Below are 23923 nucleotides of genomic sequence, written 5' to 3'. Positions count from 1 at the left end.
GGATAAGCTGCACGAATTGTATGTGTTCATATAATTAATGAACAAACGAGATTTTTTTTTTGTTAGTTGCTTTACGTCGCACCGACACAGATAGGTCTTATGGCGACGATGGGATAGCAAAGGTCTAGGATTTCGAAGGAAGCGGCCGTGGCCTTAATTAAGGTACAGCCCCAGCATTTGCCTGGTGTGAAAATGGGAAACCACGGAAAACCACCTTCAGAGCTGCCGACAGTGGGGCTCGAACCCACGATCTCCCGGATGCAAGCTCACAGCCGCGCGCCTCTACGCGCACAGCCAACTCGCCCGGTGAACAAACGAGATTAGAAAGACGCGACACGGTGAGGAAATGTAAAATCATTAACGAAAGCTATGAGAAATGACAAAATGGCGGCAAGGTTCTTCGAATTACTGAATTAATGAAAAATGGAAGTATGAGATAAGAGGCATGAGAAATGGTTTTGGGTGAAGGAACCGCTTAGTACAGGAAGAGCTCTCCGTATGATCTACTACTGCGATTATTTAAGTACATTTATCATCACAGCATATTAATCACGAAGAAACGCTTTGACAATGTTCTTCTATAATGACGGGCGTTTTACAGTTCTGAATATTAGAACACCCCCGTAACAACTGTCGCCCATTTTTCTCCGTGTGATAACAGGACAAAGTGTGAGATGTCAAGTCAATAACATTACACATCACACAGAAAATGTTAGTTACAAGCTACGGAAATTTTAAAGCGCACAGCATTTTAACAGTTGCTGAGATAAAGGTTCAGTGTTAAAACTTACAGCGGACGAAGTAGGTGATTGATGAACATTATCTTACGTAACAGAAAAAGAAAATCGTACTTATCGATATAATTAAGATCTACAGTACTGCATAACTCTCCATCAGAGATACCCCACGAAAGTGAAATTTCCATCCCCATTCACTCCTGTTTGCGTTACATGATTATGATGATGATGATCATTTTTCGTCCAATTAACAACTTCTACTGTTACCGCGAGGTAGAGGTGCCGAAATTTTATCTGGCAGGTCTCTTCCGTGCCGATAAATCTACCAGTAAGAGGCTGGCGTATTTGACCATGTTCAACGTCGTTCTTATATTAGCAGCTGCACTGAAAACTTCACCTCGGAGAATATTTGACGGACGAAAACCATTGTCTTCACACAGAAGGTTGTCGTAACAAATTATAACGTATAGCAGAAATTAAATACCATAGGGTATTAAAAGCAGGAAGCAATGAGTTGCTTTACGTCGCACCAACACATTTTGAACAATATGATTGCACTGATTTAACTTACAGTAGATGTATTCGAAATTCTCGTGAACACTTGAATATTGCAAGAGATGATATAGAACTGATAGTCTGACAGTGGAAACAACTGAAAAGTGAACAACTTTGCTGGCTGCGTTACCAACCGAGAGCGCCTACGAAACATGTAAGCATGGTACCAACTTCAGTTCCGGAGCACAGTACCATAGTGATTCTGTTTTCTTAAAACTTGGGAAAAAAAGGTGCCGGTACTGCGTACCATTGCATACCGGCAGGTAAAAAGAAGCACTGGTTACACGTAACAATGTACAGTAAGAATCCGATCACGCATCAACCTCCGTGCATATATCAAGGTTTCTTCTTTCTCTTCCCCACCTTGTTCAAGACATTTATCAATCGAGTAGATACGGGTCAATTCGTTAATATTTAGATGATATTCTTTATCAATGTTTAATAATAATAATAATAATAATAATAATAATAATAATAATAATAACGGGTTCGATTCTCAGCCAGGGCATGGATTTTTACCTGGACCTAAGGGCTGGTTCGAGGTCCACTCAGCGTACGTGATTACAATTGAGGAGGCATCTGAGGGTGATATAGCAGCGGCGGTATAGAAAGCCAATAATGACGACCGAGAGGAATCATTGTGCTGACCACACGACACCTCGGGATCTGCCGGCCTTGGGGATGAGCAGCGGTCACTTGGTAGTCCAAGGTACTTCAGGGGCTCTTGCGCCACGGGGTTTGGTTTGCTTTATTATGTAGTTTCAGTTTCCAAGAAATTGAAGACAATTTTTGCTTGGGGTGCACTTCGTTTAACAGAGAAATATATTTTTCGCTTAGCGAAGACACCTAGACCTTTCCGAACAAAATAATATGGTGTATTTTGTATGTGGTTCACAGAAAACATTACCGTAACATTCTTTCAAATTTTTTAAATATTAATCAATTGTTTATTATGTGTTAAATGTTCGAAGAGTTAAGAACATTTTTTAAAAAGGAATGCTTAAAATACGATGTCCTTTTATCTATTTGCTTTACGTCGTACCGATACAGATAGGTCCTAAGGCGACGATGGGAGAGGAAAGGCCTAGGAGTGGGGAAGGAAACGGCCGTGACGTTAATTACGGTACAGCCCAAGCATTTGCCTGCTGTGAAAACGAGAAACTACGGAAAAACCATCTTCAGGGCTGCCGACAGTGGGGTTCGAACCCACTATCTTCCGGTTGCAAGATCACAGCTGCGCGACCCTAACCGCACGGCCAACTCGCCCGTAAAAATGCGAAGTCGTGGTCATAAAAGCATATTTTCAAGAATATTGTGATTTTCCTTCGTTACTGGGTGCATGACACGTAACTTATAGTTGTTACGTTTACATGAAATAAACAGGTTAACATCTGATATCTAACATAAACAGCAAAACTGGAAGGATAGTGTGAGTCCCTGGGACATGGCTGAATATCAGCAAAGACTATACATCCTTTCTGAGATTAATTGCTTATGATCCTGGGCGTCTGTAAGCAACACAATTACTCTCATGACATCAGACAGGTATTTTGTTAGGTACAGCGACGCCCTCTTCCACAAATCCTGTAACTCTTCTTACTGCACTACATCAAGACGAGAGTCGCGTCGCAATTCATAGTTCTTCCAACACACGAGTTCATGTCAGTTAATATAGAAGTCTGAGTGACGGAGCATAAATTATACCATTAAAGAGAGTAGCAGACGTCTCTGAGATATTAAAACACATAACTCGACACGTCGTGCAGAGGACTTTAATAGACTAATGAACTAGATGTGCTATCCTTATTCCAGGTAGACTGAATGCTTTACATTCACCTCTACAGCCTTCATCACACGTTACCTAACAAATTTTACGAGTCTTCCCATTATTTTTGTTGGAATATATTACTGTATAGCAGTGTTTCAAAATGAAAATGTCTAGTGGGGAGGGAAAAGGTGTTACCCTCAAAAGAAATTATGCCCATCAAATCATCCTTCTCATCAACATCATCCTCTCCAGTTGCGAGTGTTAATATGCGAGCTATGAGAGGAATAATAATAATAATAATAATAATAATAATAATAATAATAATAATAATAATAATAATAATAATAATAATAATAATAATAATAATAAATCGAAGCTATTCGGAAGTTCATGAAGGAAATTCAAGAATAAGCACAACTCTTTTTGCGAGGGGATACTGAAGTGGCCACCTGCAAGTAGTGATTATTCAGTCGTGTTGTGAAGTGATGTGATCTGAACATGTTTTGAAACAAGACTTTTCTTTTAAAAAACACTTAGCATCGTAACAATATTTTTTACCATGCACTACTCGGGTGATAATCACATAATAAAATAATTTATTTAGTTTACTTCATGTTAATATTCAATTATTAGATCAATAAATACTAATTTTGTGGTAAAAAGCTTGTTTTTCGCGATTAAGTTACCTGAAATATGTTAAATTCTGACAGCGACAGGAGAAAGGAACTATGTACATTCAAAAAACAAGTATTTCTGTAATCCCTAATGAAATAAAATCAGTTCTCTTAAGTGCTTAATAACCGCGATAAGCCATATATCAAATGGTAGAAAAAATGAATTTGCTCAGCGCAGTATTTTATTCAAAGCTCAGTTTTTGTTTCTCGTGAAAAGTTAAAAAAGACTGAGTTCTTTTCTCCATCGACCGATTCAATTAAGGTACAGCCCTCCTATTACAGTTTATTCTTTATCAATCACCAGGCCACTTCCAGCAGTTATCAGTACAGGAGCGAGCTGTTATCTTTATTATTACAAATTCTTATTATCGTGAGTAGCCTCGCGATTCTATGGCACCCCACCGGGCAGTGATCACTGCGTGTAGGGCCCACTATACCTATCATAGCTTGTTCATTACTTATAACTGTAAATTAGATTTATTCCCAGGGCTAACGACTCTCCGGAAGTGAGTCGACCGTGGGCCATTTGTTTCCAAATACTATATTGTTCTGTTTAATCGAATTATTATTTTGCCATCGTTCTTAAGCAGGGGAGTTTATACATTCTATATTTGCTTAGGCTATTATGGATTTGAACACTGTATTGGGCGAAGACCTGTAAGGTTCAATAAATCCTACTATAAGGTACAGCCCCACCATTTGCCTGGTGTGAAAATGGGGGAACCACGGAAAACCATCTTCAGGGCTCTCAACAATGGGATTCAAACCCATTATCTCCTGATTGCAAGCTGATAGCTACACGCCACGAACTTCCTACCCAATTCGATTGGTGCATGGAGTTTACCGGGTTGTGGCGGGTATTCAGCGACAATAAATTCACCACTCTTCATAAGCAGACGGCGTCTCCACTGCAGCACAGTGTTTCCGCTCATTTTCTTGCTGTTTCACTAAAAATAATTAATTAATTGAATAAATTAAAATAAATACATAAATGGGTGACTTGTTACGGGAAAGTAACGAAGGTAGGTGGCGTGGAAGAACCGCACTGTAAATCGATGGTCAACAGTACTGTGGTGTTGGAGGCGCGCTTGGGGAACAGCGCAATGCAAATTTGATTAATGGATGCCAAATTATTGAATAAAATAAACCTCAAACATCCCCACACGATTACCATGGCGCCACACTTTACTCATAACTATTCATCGGATGCGTCTGGAGAGCCATAACGTACACGAAACTGTGTGAAATTACAGGTGCCATGCAACTACAATGTTAAAAACACATTACATTCACTGAAGTGATTATTTTGTACTTGAAAGTCACATAACAAAGCCGAGTAATGAGGGTGTAAATACTGGAACTATCAAGAACTTATAAAATCTGTTTTTCTGATTATAAATCCCCTTCACGAAACATTATTACACCCTCATCATTAGAGTCTAGAAATTTGTTAGAATTCGTGTCTTAAAAGTGTTCCAAATATTAATGAAATAAGTGATCAAGGAAGTATGAAAATAATGACAGGAGTACGTTATATTAAATATTTATTTTGTCAAGATATATTCATTTTGCTATAAATGTCAGCGACAGAATATTAATTATTTTTCACTTGGCATTAATCCTGGCATAACATAGTCACTTTCCAAGTATTTGGAGTCAGAACTCTATATGGGTTAGAGCCACTTTTACGGCAGGATGCCTTTCCTTACGTCAACCCTGGATGGGGGATGGGGAGTGATCTTTACTGTGTGTTTCTGCGGTGGCTGTATTTGTGGTGTGTAGTGTGTATAGGAAGATTTGTGCTTTAGAACTAACACGAACACCTAACCTCTGAGTTAAAAAGGAATTAACCCCTTCCGAATAAAATTCCCAGCCTGGTAAGAAATCTAACTTGCGTCCCTCCGAACAGAAGACCACTACTCTGATAATTCAAGCAAAGCATAGGATTCGCATGAAAATGCTCACCAAGCACTACAATATACATTGTAAATAATATACACATAAATATACACATACTGAAATGATTAATAAACGAAATCTATTCAAATTCATTATCTAACACCGAGCGAATTAGCTATGCGGTTAGGGTCGCGCAGCTGTGAGCTTGAATTCGGGAGTTCTAGAGTCCGAACTCCACTGTCGGCAGCCCTCAAGATGGTTTTCTACGGTTTTCATACCGGTTAAATTCTGAGGCTGTACCTTAATTAAGATAACGGCCGCTTCCTTCCCACTCCTAGACCTTGCCTATCCCATCATCGCCGCAAGACATATCTTTGACGATGCGGTGAAAAAACAAATTGTTAAAAAAAAGTCACTATAACTCTCTTATCGTGATTCAAACACGTTGATTCGGTGCATCTGGGGGGGTTCGTCCAAAAAGAAAAAAAAATAATGATCAGTCCATATTACAAATGGTAATTGGAATGGAGATTCTTAATGTTGTTCCAGTCGCCATAATTGACCGATTATTATAATACTGGTTAATTTGTTAAGTGATCATACACAGCAGTATACTACTGAAGATTAAAAGTTGACAGGATAAAATGAACAGTTTCACGAGCATTTTGATAAAACCAATGGTGAAATTTTATATCGTACCTAAATATGACTACTCCTGTATGTGTCTTTATGGCGTGTTTCCGCTGTAATGGGAGATAAAATTAAATGATGATTTTGTTAAGAAGAGGACTGTATGAAAAATAAAACTCATGTTACCATATTGAAAAAAGCTAAACGCGTGTTATTTTACCTCATACATGAAAACACTCGCATCGACACGCTCTTACCTAGCAATTTATGGACGATTTGTTTACGGTTCATATCTGTAATGAAAAAAAGCACTTTCATTACATAGATATCGCAGAGTCCAAACGATCGCGAATGAATATTCTCCTAGACATTCTCTGGACTGAAATAGAAAGTCATAAATACTAAGAAAAAACCTATTTCATTATAGTTAATATTATTCGTAAATCAGTCCACCTTCTGAATGTAAGCAGAGGGATCATCGTGGCCTGTGCGTAGACATAACATACTGTTCAGATCAATAATAGGAGTGTGTTGAGCCGAGTCCTTACACAAACCACGTGAGGTTAAGATGAGCGGCAACCACTAAAACACATTTGTACTGCGGAATAGTATAACCTGCGCAAGTACAGTATTGTGGTATAAAGTGAACCGTGTGTTTGGTCTCCTCCCGCCTTAAAGGACTTGGTTCCTGTGCTGTGCTCCTAGCGAGCTCATTGAAAATTTACTACCATCATTGTGCGTATTTCTGAATGTCCTAGGCATTGATTGTGTAATAAATGTGTCTCTCCCTGTTCCTCACTTATGGCTCCATGGACAAGGAATTCTTTCCGTCCTGGGGCGTCCCTCCGTATTTGCATTTCTTTCGTATGTCGATCGTCTGCCATGCTCCCTCGCGTGTACTTACCCCCTCCCGGCTTCTCCGAGAGAGGGGCGTGATGACGTTGGTATCGGGACCTACCCCTCCCGGCGAGCCAGTGTGCCTCGCCGGGCGGTGGTCCGTCTCACTTACCTGCTGCTCTTGGTGGAGAGCACTACTCTTGGGTCGAACCAAGGACCGTGAGAGGGGCATGGGAGGTAAGATCTACTGGCTTGCTATGTGTTGGTAGGATGATGGGAGGAACTAGGAACTTGTACAGTTATGTAACGCCATGTATCTGGTTGTAATTGATCAGGAACGGCTTGGTGCCGAGATATTTTGTGAAAGTAACGTAAAGTAACTTAAAGTGTTGTACGTTTCTTGTAACATGAAAGAAAGGTTCCAGAATGTTCTGGACGTGTAGTTAGGAAGTATGCGTGTCATTGTGAGTTCACTGATAGAAGAGTTTTCCTTACCTTGTAACTGGCGAGCTGTATATACGTTGTAGCGCTGTAGAGATTAGTAAGACATTTATTTGGTACCAAGGTGCGCAGCTTACGTTATGTTAAACCTTTTATTAGAAGAGTGGAATTCCTCTTATATTTTACAAGGATGAGAAATGGAAACGGGTTAAAACCCTTCTTTAGAATGTTATGTTGGTTTTCGTGCGCTTCCGAATTGGTTTGTTTTACATTGTCTATGAATAAAGTTGTTGTCAAGCTGTTTGAATTGGGACTTGACATTATCCTCTGGGTTGGACCTTACATTTATATCCAGATCCCTGGCCCGCTCTCCTTTGGGTCATCCTGCCGGGGGTACGGCATAGTGGTGGTAGCAGAGCGTGGTTCGATCTGGATTTCCTTTTTTTTTCATTTACTTGCGAAATTTGAGCTCCCAGAGCTCTCTCGTCTCGGTGCTTGTAATTTTGCCTTGTGTGTTGTATCATTTACACGATGTCTGCTCGCGACATTATTTATCCGGGAGCTTTGCGGAAGGAGGAATTGCTGTATGAGTTAGCAATACGTAATTTGGAATCGAAAGGGACAGTTAAGGCCGATGAACTCTTGTTGAGGAACAATTTACATCGGAATGTCTCAGCGCCCTGTTATACCGAAAGCGAGGTCACGAGTTCGGTATCCCTTATTGAGACTAACCTCTCTGATATCGCCTCAGTGATGGATTTTCTGGAGAGCGACGTCGCTTCGCCCCATCAACTTACGAGAGTGCAGGGTCGTTTGATGCATTATGTTCATCGTGTAGGTGATTTGCTGTCATTAGACTTAAAGGAGGAGGTGTTAAATCAGGTTCAGGATTTACAGGTCAAATCTTCTACACTTTTAGAGAAAGTTGAGACTTGGCTAGCTGACCCGTCCATCAAGACTAAGCCAGTGTTACCTTCCACTGCGGCGGTGGTAGGCCGACCTGACCTTGGGCCTGACGGGCAGCGACCTTCCCTCGAGCCGCATTTCTCATCTTTAGAGCGTTCTTCAAAACAGACTACGAGGCAACAGCCACCCTTGTCGCCGCAGGTTTCACCATTTTCGAGTATTCCTCACCCATTGAATAACATGCTGAAGGACAGCCCGCGCTACTCAGTGAATTCGGCGAGTGATGTGGTTGCATTTCTTCGTTTCTTGTCGAATTCTTGGATCACGCTCAAGTATTTGGGTTGACGCATGCACAAATTTTACAGGTGATCTATCCGCATACTGTTGGAGTTCTTTCTGATAAGATTGTTAATGCTATATCGGAACAATTATCGTTGCATCAGTTTCATGCCCATATATTAACTCACTTTATCCCCGCTAGGGCTCTTAATTCTTTGCTGCAACAATTCTACTTTCGTGTGCAACGTTTAAATGAGACCTTATCAGAATTTATTTCTGACATTAAATTTTATGCCAGGGTATTCGAACTTGATTATACGGAGGAGCAGGTGATTTCGACTATCGTGGAAGGGATTACTCCGTCGTATCGTTCTTGCTTGTGTTTTGTGTCTCAGCCTCGTAACTTTGCCGAGTTGGAAGCTATGGTCGTCTCGGCGGAGGGCATTCGACATGCCGACTCGCTTCGCGATCCTGGTCTTTCTTCTGGCCGGGGTGTATCTGAGCGTGCTGTTACTCGTAAACCCGCCCCGTTAAAAATATGTTTTGGCTGCGGCGCGTCTGATCATCTCCGTAATAAGTGCCCTTCTCGATCTCTTCAGGCACAAGGGCCTAGCCGTGGTTCGAGTACCGAGGGGCCGCCTAGGGTTTCGAAGGTTGTATGTTTTCGCTGTGGGACCCCGGGTCATGTAGCGAGGGATTGCACGAAAGGGCCGAAAGGTATCTGACTAGACCGGAAAAAGGCCAGGGACAGGCTCATTAATTCGCCGTCGCCTAGTCAAAATCATCGTACGACTCCAGGTGAACGTTTGTCATCCTGTCCTGCCGAATGTTTGCGGATAACGACCGAGAATAAGGGGGTAGCTCCATTTGTCAAGGCCGAGATTAATAATGAGCCAGTGACGGCACTCTTAGATACTGGAAGTGTTGTTTCCTTTGTAAGCGAGAAGTGGTTTGGTCTGCATAAATCTGTGTGTAAATTTCCCGTCGTCCACCCGGTTTCCTTTTCCTGTGTGGCTGCTAATTCTTCTAGAGTTGAAGTCTTGGGAGTTGTGAAGTGTAAGATTCGTGTTGCTAATTTTTCGTGGAAATTTCCGTTGTATGTGGCCAAAGATTTACCGTGTCCTGTAATCTTTGGATCTGATTTTTTCGCTTACTCAGGCTTGGTTTTGGATATACAGGAAGGGTCCTGCTGGTTCAAATTTTGTCGTGATGTTCGGATTCCTGTATTGCGGTCTAACTCGGGTTCTTCTTTTGCCGTGGTGCCCTCTGAGGACGAAAAGGGCTCCGATCTTAGCCATTTGCCCGAGGATCAGGCCAAGAGCATTAGGGAGTTGTGTGATGCCTTTCCCGAGGTTCTGACGGAAAAATTGGGGATGACTAACTTGTTGGAGTACAAGATAGAGGTCTCAGATTCTATTCCTGTTAGGAGTCCGCCCTATCGTCTTTCTCCCCCAAAAATGCGAGCATTGAAGGAGATCATCGATAACATGTTGCAGGAGGGAATAATTCGGCCTTCCACGTCAGCTTACTCCTCACCCATATTTCTCGTGCCTAAGCCTCAGGGAGGTTACCGTCCAGTTTTGGATTATAGGTCATTGAATAAGAAGGTGATATTGCAATCTGTTCCGCTCCCAGACTTGCATTCCTGTTTTTCGTGGTTCAGAAAGGCTAGGTATTTTACCGTCCTGGATTTAAACCAGGCATATTATCAAATCCCTTTGGCAGAGGAGTCCCGTCATTTGACAGCCTTCGCAACCGACTGGAACCTCTACGAATTTTGTCGATTGCCCTTTGGCATTTCCACTGGCGCTGCGGTGCTTAGTAGGCTTCTAGATCAGTTGTTTTCGGATATTAAATTCAGTTATCTTTATCATTACCTCGACGATGTCGTCATCTATTCGGAAACCTTTGAGGAGCACCTTGACCACCTGCGCGAAGTGTTGTCTAGACTGCGTAACGCTGGCCTGACGGTTAAATTGTCGAAGGTTTCCTTTGCAAAGCCGCAGATGTCCTTTTTAGGCCATATAGTGTCATCTAATGGAGTTTCAGTCGACCAGTCTCGCACCCGGGCCATTGATGAGTTCAGACCCCCACAGGACGTTAAAGGCGTCGCCCGCTTCATCGGGATGGTAAACTTCTTCCGTAAGTTTATCCCTAACCTTGCTAAGCGTGCTGGGCCTCTTAACGCCCTCCGGCGTAAAGGGGTGAAGTTTGAATGGGGTACTTCACAACAAGCAGCCTTCGAGGATCTGAAGTTGGCTATAACTAATGCTCCCATACTTGCGATGCCCGATTTTTCCAAAACCTTCATTGTTCAGACCGATGCTTCAGCCTCGGCGGTTGCAGCTGTCTTAATGCAGGAATCCGACCTGGGCCGGCGACCTGTTGCTTACGCTTCCAGGACCTTGACTCCTCTTGAAAGTAAATATTCAGTCTATGAGTTAGAGGGTTTGGCTGTGTTGTTTGCCCTAGAGAGGTTTCGAATGTATTTAGAACATGTAAAATTCGAGCTTGAAACCGATAACCAAGCGTTGAGCTGGGTCCTGGGTAAGCCTAGGAAAACGGGCCGTCTAGCTCGGTGGGCCATAAGAATATCGGCGTTTCAGTTCGATGTACGGCACATTCGAGGCTCGGACAATGTTGTGGCCGATTCGCTTAGCCGCATGTTCACTGGTCAGCCTATTCAGGATGATGACTCTTCTGACCCTGAGGTCCTAACTTCTTTACCCCTGGCTGGAGCGATCTTGACTGATGCCCCGTTGTTATACCATGATCTTGCAAAATTCCAAGTGGAAGATCCTATCTTAGGGCCTATTGTCCAGCAGTTGAAAGAAGGCAAGATTGTTAACCCATATGTGTTAAGAAATGGTGTCCTTTGCTGTCCCTCCCGCTCTGATCACAAGATGAAAGTTGTTGTTCCGTCGGTATTAGTACCTATGATATTTAAATATTTCCATGAAACTCCTTTGGCTGGTCATCTGGGAGTGTTTAAGACCAGGGAGAAAATTCGCGAAACCTTTATTTGGAAGGGACTGGATGCTGAAGTCCGTGAGATGGTCAAAGCGTGTAAGATTTGTAGGATGAGCAAGCCTGCCCTTAGTACTCGGGTCGGCCTGTTGTCTTCTACCCAGGCTACGCGACCCATGCAACGTCTATTTATAGATTATGTGGGACCCCTCCCCAAGTCAAGGACGGATGGCAATAGATTTATATTTGTTTGTGTCGACGGCTTCACTCGTTTTTCTTGGTTTTTTCCGACGAGGTTAGCCACGGCAGAGTCCACCATAAGGTGTTTAAAAACCATATTTTCTTCTTTTGGTCCGAGCCAGTACTTGGTGTCCGATAATGCGAGGGCGTTCACGTCGAATTTGTTCAGAAAGTTTTGCTTTAGCCTGTCCATTACGCATGTGACAACGTCCCCGTACCACCCCCAACCCTCTTATGCAGAGAGAGTCAACCGCAATTTGCGGGCCGCTCTCATCGCCTTCCATCATGACGATGTTTTGAGATGGGACACTTCGTTGCCATGGCTGGCTTTCGCATTTAATTCTGCTGTACATGAAGCGCATCAGTTTTCTCCTGTGTCTCTTATGTTCTCCTTCGTTCCCAACTCTCCACTCAGTAATCTCTGGAACATTGATGAACTGTTACCAGAGAGGATTGACCCCCTTAACATCAGGGCAATTTGGAAAAAGGCTAAGGAAAACCTCAAGGTGTCCTATGAGAAGAAGAGAGAACGTTACAATGAGGGGCGCCGACCGACCGATCTCGCTGTAGGAGATAATGTTTTTGTTAAGAATTTCGTGCCTTCCGGGAAGCTCGCTCCTAGATTCCGTGGACCGTATGAAATTATTGATTTCTTAACGCCGGTCACCTTGTTGGTAAAGGATCCGGAGACGGAGAGAGTCTTCCGAGTTCATCTTTCGCAAGTAAAGCCTGCTTAGCGTTTCAGCTACGGGTACCTTGGTTTCATGTGGTATGAAGCTTTAACCTGGTTATCTGGAGAGTTTTGACTCATTTCCATTCTTGTCGGAAATATGCTCTTCCCTTAGTTAGTTTAAGTTTGTTCTTTCCTTTTGTAAGAAAAACAAATCTGGATGTATTATTTATTTATTATGAATGATTTAATGTGAGTCCTCCCGGAGTCCTATCGCACCCGTACTGCTCCCATGCCCCCGGTCCGGTCCCCTACACTGCATTGGCCCCCTGTACCCTGTACCGGTGGATGGATATCTTTCGACATCTTTGCTGGCCTTCTGCTTTATTTTACAGTGGACTGGAGTATCCACCTACGCCCACTGCTCCATGAGAAGGGCCCCTCGTGGCTGCGATTCCTGGCGATCATTGACTCCAGCCGCCGTGTCTTACGGCTACCGAGTTCAGAAGGATTGGGATTTCCAGCGTCTGAGTTGCCTAAGGAGGCTCCGAGACGGTCCGCTACTGTGGCCGTTGTCCTGCATGCATGCCGCTCAAGGTTTGGTTGGGTTGTATCCCAGCTATGATGGTTGCCGGCCCTGATGGCCCACCTTTCCCCTGGCGATTGCTGGGGACATCTTCATTGAACTGAATGTTGCCATATCCCGGGATATACTTGTCAAAGACTCGCTACTTCATTGTGGTGTACAGTGAGAAACTAATTTTTTGATACAGCAAGAATGTAAGGTCAGGGATAGGCTTGGCAAAGACGCGCTACTTCATTATGGTGTATAGTAAGAAAGTAATTTCAGTGCTAATCTTGGCAAGAACTCGCTGTTTCATTTAATGTACAGCAAGAATGTAAATTCAGAGATAATCTTGGACTCACTACGTCATTTTGGTGACCAGCAAGAGTATTAATTTTATATATTATCTGGGCAAAGACTTGTTTCTTCATTTTTATGTGCAGCAAGATGTTACTTTTGTATATAGTTATTTATTGTAAAGCAAGAACACTATTGTATATCCAGCAAGTATTCAAGATAATGAACTTTATGCGGCTGATCCTTATGGAAGGAAAACACTTTGGTCAACCCTGGGATGGTGTTTTGGGGGGGAGGTCTGAACCGTGTGTTTGGTCTCCTCCCGCCTTAAAGGACTTGGTTCCTGTGCTGTGCTCCTAGCGAGCTCATTGAAAATTTACTACCATCATTGTGCGTATTTCTGAATGTCCTAGGCATTGATTGTGTAATAAATGTGTCTCTCCCTGTTCCTCACTTATGGCTCCATGGACAAGGAATTCTTTCCGTCCTGGGGCGTCCCTCCGTATTTGCATTTCTTTCGTATGTCGATCGTCTGCCATGCTCCCTCGCGTGTACTTACCCCCTCCCGGCTTCTCCGAGAGAGGGGCGTGATGACGTTGGTATCGGGACCTACCCCTCCCGGCGAGCCAGTGTGCCTCGCCGGGCGGTGGTCCGTCTCACTTACCTGCTGCTCTTGGTGGAGAGCACTACTCTTGGGTCGAACCAAGGACCGTGAGAGGGGCATGGGAGGTAAGATCTACTGGCTTGCTATGTGTTGGTAGGATGATGGGAGGAACTAGGAACTTGTACAGTTATGTAACGCCATGTATCTGGTTGTAATTGATCAGGAACGGCTTGGTGCCGAGATATTTTGTGAAAGTAACGTAAAGTAACTTAAAGTGTTGTACGTTTCTTGTAACATGAAAGAAAGGTTCCAGAATGTTCTGGACGTGTAGTTAGGAAGTATGCGTGTCATTGTGAGTTCACTGATAGAAGAGTTTTCCTTACCTTGTAACTGGCGAGCTGTATATACGTTGTAGCGCTGTAGAGATTAGTAAGACATTTATTTGGTACCAAGGTGCGCAGCTTACGTTATGTTAAACCTTTTATTAGAAGAGTGGAATTCCTCTTATATTTTACAAGGATGAGAAATGGAAACGGGTTAAAACCCTTCTTTAGAATGTTATGTTGGTTTTCGTGCGCTTCCGAATTGGTTTGTTTTACATTGTCTATGAATAAAGTTGTTGTCAAGCTGTTTGAATTGGGACTTGACATTATCCTCTGGGTTGGACCTTACATTTATATCCAGATCCCTGGCCCGCTCTCCTTTGGGTCATCCTGCCGGGGGTACGGCATATAAAGTACAGTAATATTATTCCCCTCCATCCCCACCTCATGAAGACCAAGAAATTCGACCTGTACCGGTACTTCGATTTCGACAGTAAATAGGCTATAAAAAGCTCCGAAAAACCGTGCAATGCGAGTAAATGAGTTTTCATTCGTACAAATAACAGCTGTTAGACGATGACGTTTCGGCCGGTTCCTTGGCTGAATGGTCAGCGCACTAGCCCTCGGTTCAGACGGCCCCGGTTTTTATTCTGGGCCAGATCGGAGATTTTAACTGTGTATGGTTAATTCTCGGGGACTGGGTGTTTGTGTTTGTCCCAGTACATTCCTCTTCATATTCACACAACGTATCAACACCACAGAAACATACAAAAGTGAATATATCCCTTCACCAAGGGTTGGCGTCAGGGAGGACATCCAGCCGTAAAACTGAGCGACACAGTTCGTACCGCTGAATCCATTACGTTTCATTGCTGCATCTTGCACCAAAATTTTCACATAACGGAGATATTACCTGGCTTCCAGAATAACTTTCATACCAGCATCTTTATTAGCGCCACCGGATAATTTGACGCTAATATTGGGCTTCGTCTCATGATCAGACTTATACCGAAATCGCTTATATCTATCAACTTCTGAAACTATATAATTTCCAGGATTTCGAGGAAAATAATAAAACAAATTAACGAAGTAATACTCAACGGACGGATAAATGGAAAAAGGCATGTCTGAAATTGTATTCCTTCAAGTTCTCCCGGAAAAGTCCATTTGGGTACCCTAAAAATATACGATCGCGTGCTTCTACCTTGGTTGTACAAGAGTTAATTTGGTGCTCATTTCTGTTTAGGCTGAGCGAACCTCAGGCCATGAGCCAATCCAGAAGTGGTGGGTTCGTTTCTAAATTTCTCGAAACCGAGCTGGATAGCTGCAGTCGCTTAAGTGCGGCCAGTACCCAGTAATCGGGAGATAGTGGGTTCGAACCCCGCTGTCGGCAGCCCTGAAGATGGTTTTCCGTGGTTTCCCATTTTCACACCAGGCAAATGCCGGGGCTGTACCTTAATTAAGGCCACGGCCGCTTCCTTCCAGTTCCTAGGCCTTTCCTATCCCATCGTCGCCGTAAGAGATATCTGTGTCGGTGCGACGTAAAGCAAATAGCAATAATAATTATAATAATAATAATAATAATAATAATAATAATAATAATAATAATAATAATAATAATAATAATAATTCTCGAATTCCTGGCGGGGAATCAAATTCATATTCCTTGGGATAAACCATGCACACATTTTCCTCTCCCTCGTTAATTTAGGAAACAAAATATCTCAGAACCATAACTTTCCAATCAACTCACATGTTTTTGATAAAAAGGCGAATATTAGAATAATAAATAATGTTCTTGCTTTTAAGTCCCACTAACTACTTCTACGGTTTTAGGAGAAGCTGTGGTGCTGAGAGAAATGAATATTTTTTTTCATCAGGCTTCATCCCCCTGTCAAACACCCTTGTTTGAGACCAATTCTTATTTAAAATCTAAGGCGTATTATTTTTTTTGGCATACAGGTCAGCATCAATTACCCTAACAATAATCGAGATTTACTATATGGATTTTTTTTTGCTAGTTGCTTAACCTCGCACAGACACATCTTATGGCAATGATGGGAAAGGAAAGGGCTAGGAGCGGGAAGGAAGCGGCCGTGGCCTTAATTAATATACAGCCCCAGCATTTGCCTGGTGTGAAAATGGGAAACCACGGAAAACTATCTTCAGGGCTGCCGACAGTGGGGTTCGAACCCACTATCTCCCGGATACAAGCTCACAGCTGCGTGCCCCTAACCGCACGGCCAACTCGCCCGGTATATGGATTATTAATCCGGTGAAAATTAATGAGTAATTAGAGAGGTTTGATTCCTTCAAAATAGAGAGATTCAATGCGGGCAAGACTACGTAGGTACCATTATTGGCATAGAGCGACAAAAACGTTTTCTCCAGTCACGCATTATTGTTTAAGATTATTTCAGTTGAACACCATAATGAGTTGTCTCTCTACATGAAAGTGCATCTCGATCACGGCATGTTGGATTGACATTTCCAAATAACAGGCAATAAGTTGCCTAGTTACGTGAATCACCTAGCAAGAAACATGGCGGCTTTTTCCCATCCCCCTATATACATCATTTCTTACCGGACTATCACGATACAGAGTAAGTCGCTGTTGTCTAGCGACAATCTGTCCATCAAGGTCTATCCAATCTTGGTGCGGATTTGTAATCTAATTATATAATAAAATATATTCCCGTTGACTTTTCAAGAACGGCAAGATTTTTCATGTACTGCTGAGATGATTTGAAAGATTTTGGTATAAACCGCACCTTTTAACTCCCTCTGGTTTAAGAGCTCGAGCTTTGTGAAACATACAGGTTAACGTTTTTTATATATCGATAACAAATCGCTTTCTGCACAACGCAATAATCATATCCCAATTCTAAAGATAACTTACATTTCTTCTCTGAAATCTGTTCATAATATCATCACCATCATCATCATCATCATGATCATAAAATATTAAGTCCTAAGACTAGTCCATTGTCACAGTCTCGACCTTCATTGCTACATAGCTGCTTGCACCGATGTCTTGTATAACACCTATCTAAGGAACGACATTCGAGGTCTTCCGTGAGACCGTTTGCCATCCATCCCTCAGCAATAGCTGTCATTATCTGGGAATGGCATGAAGTGCGGCCCCACCAAGGAAGACGTTCATTGCACATTAATTGCACCAGAGATCTAATTGGTTTTACTCAACGTATAATATAGTAGCAAAATAATTCTAGGAAGTCATGTTATTTATTAAATATTTATGTAAACTATGCCTAGGAACCCATGCAGTACTCTTACAACATTATGAAAATTCTGCTGTTAGCTTCAGTGCTAAATTTAGTCCTTGCTTCTACCTTGTTTGTACTGGATGCCTTCGGTGTAATGTCATTGGAATGATGAAAGGTAGAAAAGGACCCGCCGGTTAGAAATATAAATTAATAAAATAACCAGAAGCGTCGTGTGCAAAGTTATAATTGGAGTCAAGCAGCAAACGGGTGACACCAGACAACGGGTTTGGAGCACGGAAAACTTCATTCAGAGTGTGCGAGGGAACTTTTGTTGTTCCGGTCTATACAGAGCTCCAGGCAGGCAGACGAGGTTCGCTGGCATGGCCATGTTTGTGGTTTATATCCGACCACAAAACCATTATACATTCACGGACAGCATCAGCACTATGCATGTCAAAATGTGTGCGGCTGGGGAAAAACATAGAGCGAATTTGGACTCTTCAGTGTCAAATATATATCAGCGTGCAGGGAGGAAGTAGCCTTGTTTACAAGGACTAGCATACAATTATTCGGGTGTTCGTTTCACATGTGTAGCCATTTTATGAGATTGGAACTTTGGCACTTTAAAACTTCCTATTTTGAGTAGGAATATTTTTGAAAACTCCGAGTGACATCGGCCGCACAGCACAAATCATTTTGTGACCGCAATAAGTTCAAGTCTAGAAGTATGATGGCCAACGGAAGTACATTCCTCACACATACATGAATTCTCGTGCACCACAGATACTCGAGAGCAAGGGTAAACTAGGAATAAACACGAAATTTGGAGGTTTATCTTGCATACAATCGATTTGTAATGATCGAGCCTGTGAAACTTGGTAGACCTTTCAAATTTTGTGGTACAGTGACTAAAATATGACAGACTAAACGATTTTGCAAACAAATTCCTGGAAAAGTGTGCGAATTTGTTACGCAATTCGGGTCGTGCTGCTGCGAGTTGAAGACAGATTTCATGAAGCAATGATCGTTTCAGAGGTGCTAAAAACACCTACGGAATAACTTTAAAATTGGTTACCATGCGGTCGACAGCACTGCAGTCTTACTGTAACATTTGTTAATATGCTAGAAGAAGGAAAAGAAGCAAAGCAAAGTCATCTCCGTACAGGCCAGGAGTGGAAGGTAAAGGCTTCCACTATCCGTAACCGCGGCACTTGATGGGGTTGAGTGTCTAGCTCTTCGCCCGGTCGCGTTTGCCCACAGGAAATAAACTGGTACTCATTTCTTGGTGTAGGATGAGTGCACCTCAGGACCATGTGCACCTCCGGAAGTGGAAATATCATTTCTTGAATATTTCAACTTGCTGACGGGGAATCGAACCCACGTCCTTCCAGGTGAACTGAGCACACCTTCACCGCCCCGGTCAGGCAGCCCCTAATGTGCTAGAAGAGGTCACACCAATTAAGATGAAATTTGATTTGCGTTACTAAGCGGTTATTATGAAAGAAAAGTTAAAATTATTTGCAATAACTAGGAGATGAGACTATACACCACGCAGTCATACATTTTCACGAAACAAACCAGGAAATAAGCAATTCAATAATGCTCCAAGGACCTGTTCACCTGAGCGCTGTTCCTGCATTGCAGGAGGCCGTCCCCCTTAGAGGATATACAAGGCTATATTTATTTATTGTATTTATATATGCAATAAGCAAAGAATGTAAAAACTGAATAAAGTTTGTTCATGAGTTAGATAATATGGAAAAATAAAAAAGTCTCGTATTTGAAACTAATGGCATGTATTATTCATTATTTTTTTTTCTTCTATAAAACTTTCAGAGAATAAGAACTTAATACTTAATAATATTTAAAACATGTTTCTACGCGGGAAAGATCAAATTTATAATCCTAACGTTAAACAGACTCAACTAAATTCATCGTTTCTTTTCTGAGTATTTTTGTTTTTTCAATGTCAGTAACTCACAGAATATGTATTTAAAATGAAAGGAAATCCGCTCTTCTCTTCACATGTTCCATAAAACTCGACAGGCAAATTTGACGTCGAGTAACTGCTGCATGTTTTCGTTAAGGAAGGTAACTACATGCGGATGGATGATGAGAGCAGCCTGAAGCACTAATGGTAGATGAGGGTACTCCCTAATAAAGCAATGCTCAGGCAGCTGTTCTGGAGCGAAGGTTAATGGCTAGCCCATTACGTGGTCGGCTATAATACTCTGTCACTCAGCAAATCATCAGACAGGTGGCGCGATAATGGCCCACCACTGGGCCCTTAACCGCCTTCCATCTTCTCAATGGGTACAATAGAACGTCTGCACTGGTGCACTTGTCTTATTCCTGTAATGATTTTAAAAGCTCTTAAGACGATTCGCTATTCTACATGCGATCTGCATTGAAGCAATATTAAGGTGACAGTATGGAGATAAAAATAGACGTTTCTTCTTTTTGATGAAAACATGTGTTTCTGAAAATAGTTAACGATTCAGCGGAGAAAATTACATATCCTAATTTCCACTACAGATTGAATTTTATTAATAATTAACATTCATAATAACAATAAAAGAGGTTCGGTCTTTCAAAAATCTTGGATCATGGATTCAGAATGATGGAGGCCTAATTGAAGAACTAAGAGAGAGAGAGAGAGAGAGAGAGTGATCGCACCTTTGTGCAAGTGGAAAGATCTGACAAATGAGAACATTCCAGTTAAATTCAAGTCAACTGTTTACCGTATAGTAGTAAGGCAAGTAGTACAGTACGCATTTGAAAGATGGCCAATCACGAGGATGGCCGAGATGAGATTTTATATGTAGCGGAAATTAAAATGCTGAGATGGTCACTAGGATGGATGACCTCCGAAATGCAAAACAAAATCCGAGAAATGATGGGAGCGCCGCAACTATTACTGCCAAAATGACTGCGACAGTAGACTTCGAAGAAGAAAAAAGAAAAAGAAGAAGGATTATCTTCTGCAATATTCCTTTTTTTAACGAAATAGTATTATTCCTACGTAATATTTTGCTTATTATCTTCACAAAACATTTACGCAATATGTATCATAGTCATATTCGAAAACATGAGTACGGAAGTTTTAATCACATTTTAAATTTTGGACCAAAAGTCACTTTTACGTACAATATATCTCGGAAAATAAAATTATATAAATAAATCAATACAAAGCGTTTGTGGAACATGTATTATCTACTAAATTCCAAATTTTCAATAACATTGCCATGGAACTTAACGAAACTTGACATTTTCCGAAGTACTCTTTTGTAACGGATTATTTAAAACATTTCCAACAGTTTTCGAGAAAAGATTTTCTGTTATTTACAACAATTTTCCTGGAAATCCATACTTTAGTTAAGAAGATCTTTATCTCCACTTTGTCCCTTTAAGCGAAAAGTTTGCTATTCACGACAGACGAAGGTATTTACACAAAGAAAATCTAACTATTCACCGTTACAGAAAAATGTATGCGTGGCATACAATACTTGATTGACCTATGATTCGGTTCGGATCCTTTAACATCAATGTGTCCACCCTAAGACCCTAAGACAAGAATAAATATTATCTTCTCTTCTAAGATTGAGGATAAAAACAATTTTACTTAACTAAGCTGAACATTATCTCCACATCAGTGGGGCTCGCTGCCGACGGATTTTCATAAAAACCCAAGCTCGTGAATATCTCGATTAGTAAAGCTCGTATGTCATTTTTTAAATCAATTATGAAAGACAGGAAATTGTATTTTTATAACTTGAGTTCTATACACATTCACCACAGCTGATTCCTTCTACCTCCTTACCCAGTTTCACTAATCATTTCACCTTCATTAGCTCAAGCTAGGTTGGCTTCAGGAAGGTCATCCGACCGAAAAACATGTCAAATTCATCTCACCTCGTCCAAGACCCCGTATCAAGAAACTGGACTAAGAGGTAGAAACACGTTATATGCACATCTTAGACAGAACCAATATTTTCGGAGATATTTTGAGGCTTCTTAAAAATATAATACAAATATCTTTGCTATCATTCCTCATATAGTAAAAACGCACGAAGAAAAAGTTCAGGCATTGTATTTGCACAAAGTCTGTAAGCCGTTTTGCCATGATGTACCAGATATACAGACAAATTTGAAATATGTCTGCTCTCGCCTTTTATATACCTCGTAAGAGATAAGTGTGAAGCAAAAAATTGGAAGTGGACAGATAAAATTGTAATTTTATTTACAAAAATATACAAATCATACAATAACCATAAAATGACGTCCTTAAGAGAAAATGATTTACTGACTTAAGGATAACGTTTTCAAATACATTTTAAAGTTTGTGATTAGAGATTCGGAAGTGAAGAGAAGTTCCTCTGAAATCGTTACTCAGTGCATTTGTACCTCTCTTTAAAATAGTTGCTAGTTGTCCGTTCTTCAGCCTCTTCAGATTAACCACAATCCGGGGACAATTTCACCAAGCATATTGTGTCTCGTAGAATGAGTCCCTCATCAGGCAAAGAGCTCCTCTCAACCTACAGTTTCTATACAAAAACATTTCATTTTGTGCTGCCTCTGATAGAATATTACTTAGCTACAGGTTTTCGAACAGGAGCGACCACGCCTTACCACTTAGGCCGTCAGTGACGTCATATGCGGAGAAAAAGATAAATGCTTTAAGCCACATGGGAGGAAAGGTATAGACTACAAATCAGCCTTTCCACTCTCCGAGTTTGAGGGGAAAACCTGAGATGTTTATTTCGCCGTATATTTGGAAACTTATCTCTCTACGTCTTGATGTAGTAGAGTACTGACGTTATGAATTTCTTCAGAAAGGAAAATATTTTTTTGAGATCAGTTATCTTATGGACTAGGAGATTAATTTCACCAAGAAAAGACTTCAGTATCCTTGGTCTATGCTGGAGTGGAGAGGAAACAGTTCTTCATTATAATAAGTCCCAGATTTCCAAGTTCATAAGTATTTAAACAGAAATAAACAAATATTTATACCTCTCTAAACAGAAAAAATTAAATGTTTATAATTTTCTAAATATTTGAAGTGTGATTGGATAGAATCTAATGATGTTCTTTTAGGAACGAAACATGTCATTCTATTTTACTTGAGTTGTTTCTTTTTTCAGATGTAATTCTGTTACCGTATGTTTTCTTGCAGGTAGTTTATCAATTTATTACTCAAAATTAGTTTCGGTAGACCGAAGAACCTAAGAGTTATATAAAAAAGGATCAACAGTAGGTCATGAAATCCAATATGTACATTATATTCTTCATTTAGATACATATACAGCCGTTACGAGGCCACCGATGGCTCGTAAGAGATGCCAATAGAATTAAAAGTAACAGATCAATCTGAAAGCACTACGAAGAGCAGCGTAGACAATAAAATAGAACAACAAAGACTACGGGCACATAGAACCAACCTTCAAGAAATCGATAAAAGAAAGAGTTTATAATTTCAATTTAAACAAAAGTACGCTAACTTAATACTACGCATGAAATTCTAATACGTTTATGATTTGAACATACTATTATTTTCTCAGTTTGTACACTGACTGACAGAGCAAATGCAACACCAAGAAGGAGTGGTCAGAACTTTATGCCAATTGCAGGGTAGACTGACGTCACTGAGGTATGCTCATGATGTGAAATGTGCCGCTGTGCTGCGCACGTAGCGAACGATAACTGGGACACGGCGTTGGCGAATGGCCCACTTCGTACCGTGATTTCTCAGCCGACAGTCATTGTAGAACGTGTTGTCGTGTGCCACAGGACACGTGTATAGCTAAGAATGCCAGGCCGCCGTCAACGGAGGCATTTCCAGCAGACAGACGACTTTACGAGGGGTATGGTGATCGGGCTGAGAAGGGCAGGTTGGTCGCTTCGTCAAATCGCAGCCGATACCCATAGGGATGTGTCCACGGTGCAGCGCCTGTGGCGAAGATGGTTGGCGCAGGGACATGTGGCACGTGCGAGGGGTCCAGGCGCAGCCCGAGTGACGTCAGCACGCGAGGATCGGCGCATCCGCCGCCAAGCGGTGGCAGCCCCGCACGCCACGTCAACCGCCATTCTTCAGCATGTGCAAGACACCCTGGCTGTTCCAATATCGACCAGAACAATTTCCTGTCGATTGGTTGAAGGAGGCCTGCACTCCCGGCGTCCGCTCAGAAGACTACCATTGACTCCACAGCATAGACGTGCACGCCTGGCATGGTGCCGGGCTAGAGCGACTTGGATGAGGGAATGGCGGAACGTCGTGTTCTCCGATGAGTCACGCTTCTGTTCTGTC

The 23923-nt window shown here is 41.8% G+C and overlaps 1 protein-coding gene across 4 annotated transcripts in view; it reads right to left on the bottom strand.

Annotated features, from left to right (window-relative positions):
- LOC136881281 (CUGBP Elav-like family member 2) overlaps positions 1-23923 on the bottom strand; it is a 1536179-nt gene that overhangs the window by 797624 nt on the left and 714632 nt on the right. The window lies entirely within an intron of this gene.

This window comes from Anabrus simplex, chromosome 9 (genome assembly GCF_040414725.1).
Source record: "Anabrus simplex isolate iqAnaSimp1 chromosome 9, ASM4041472v1, whole genome shotgun sequence".
Taxonomy (NCBI): domain Eukaryota; kingdom Metazoa; phylum Arthropoda; class Insecta; order Orthoptera; family Tettigoniidae; genus Anabrus; species Anabrus simplex.
Note: the sequence above shows the minus strand (reverse complement) of the source record. Positions and strands in the feature narration are given on the sequence as shown.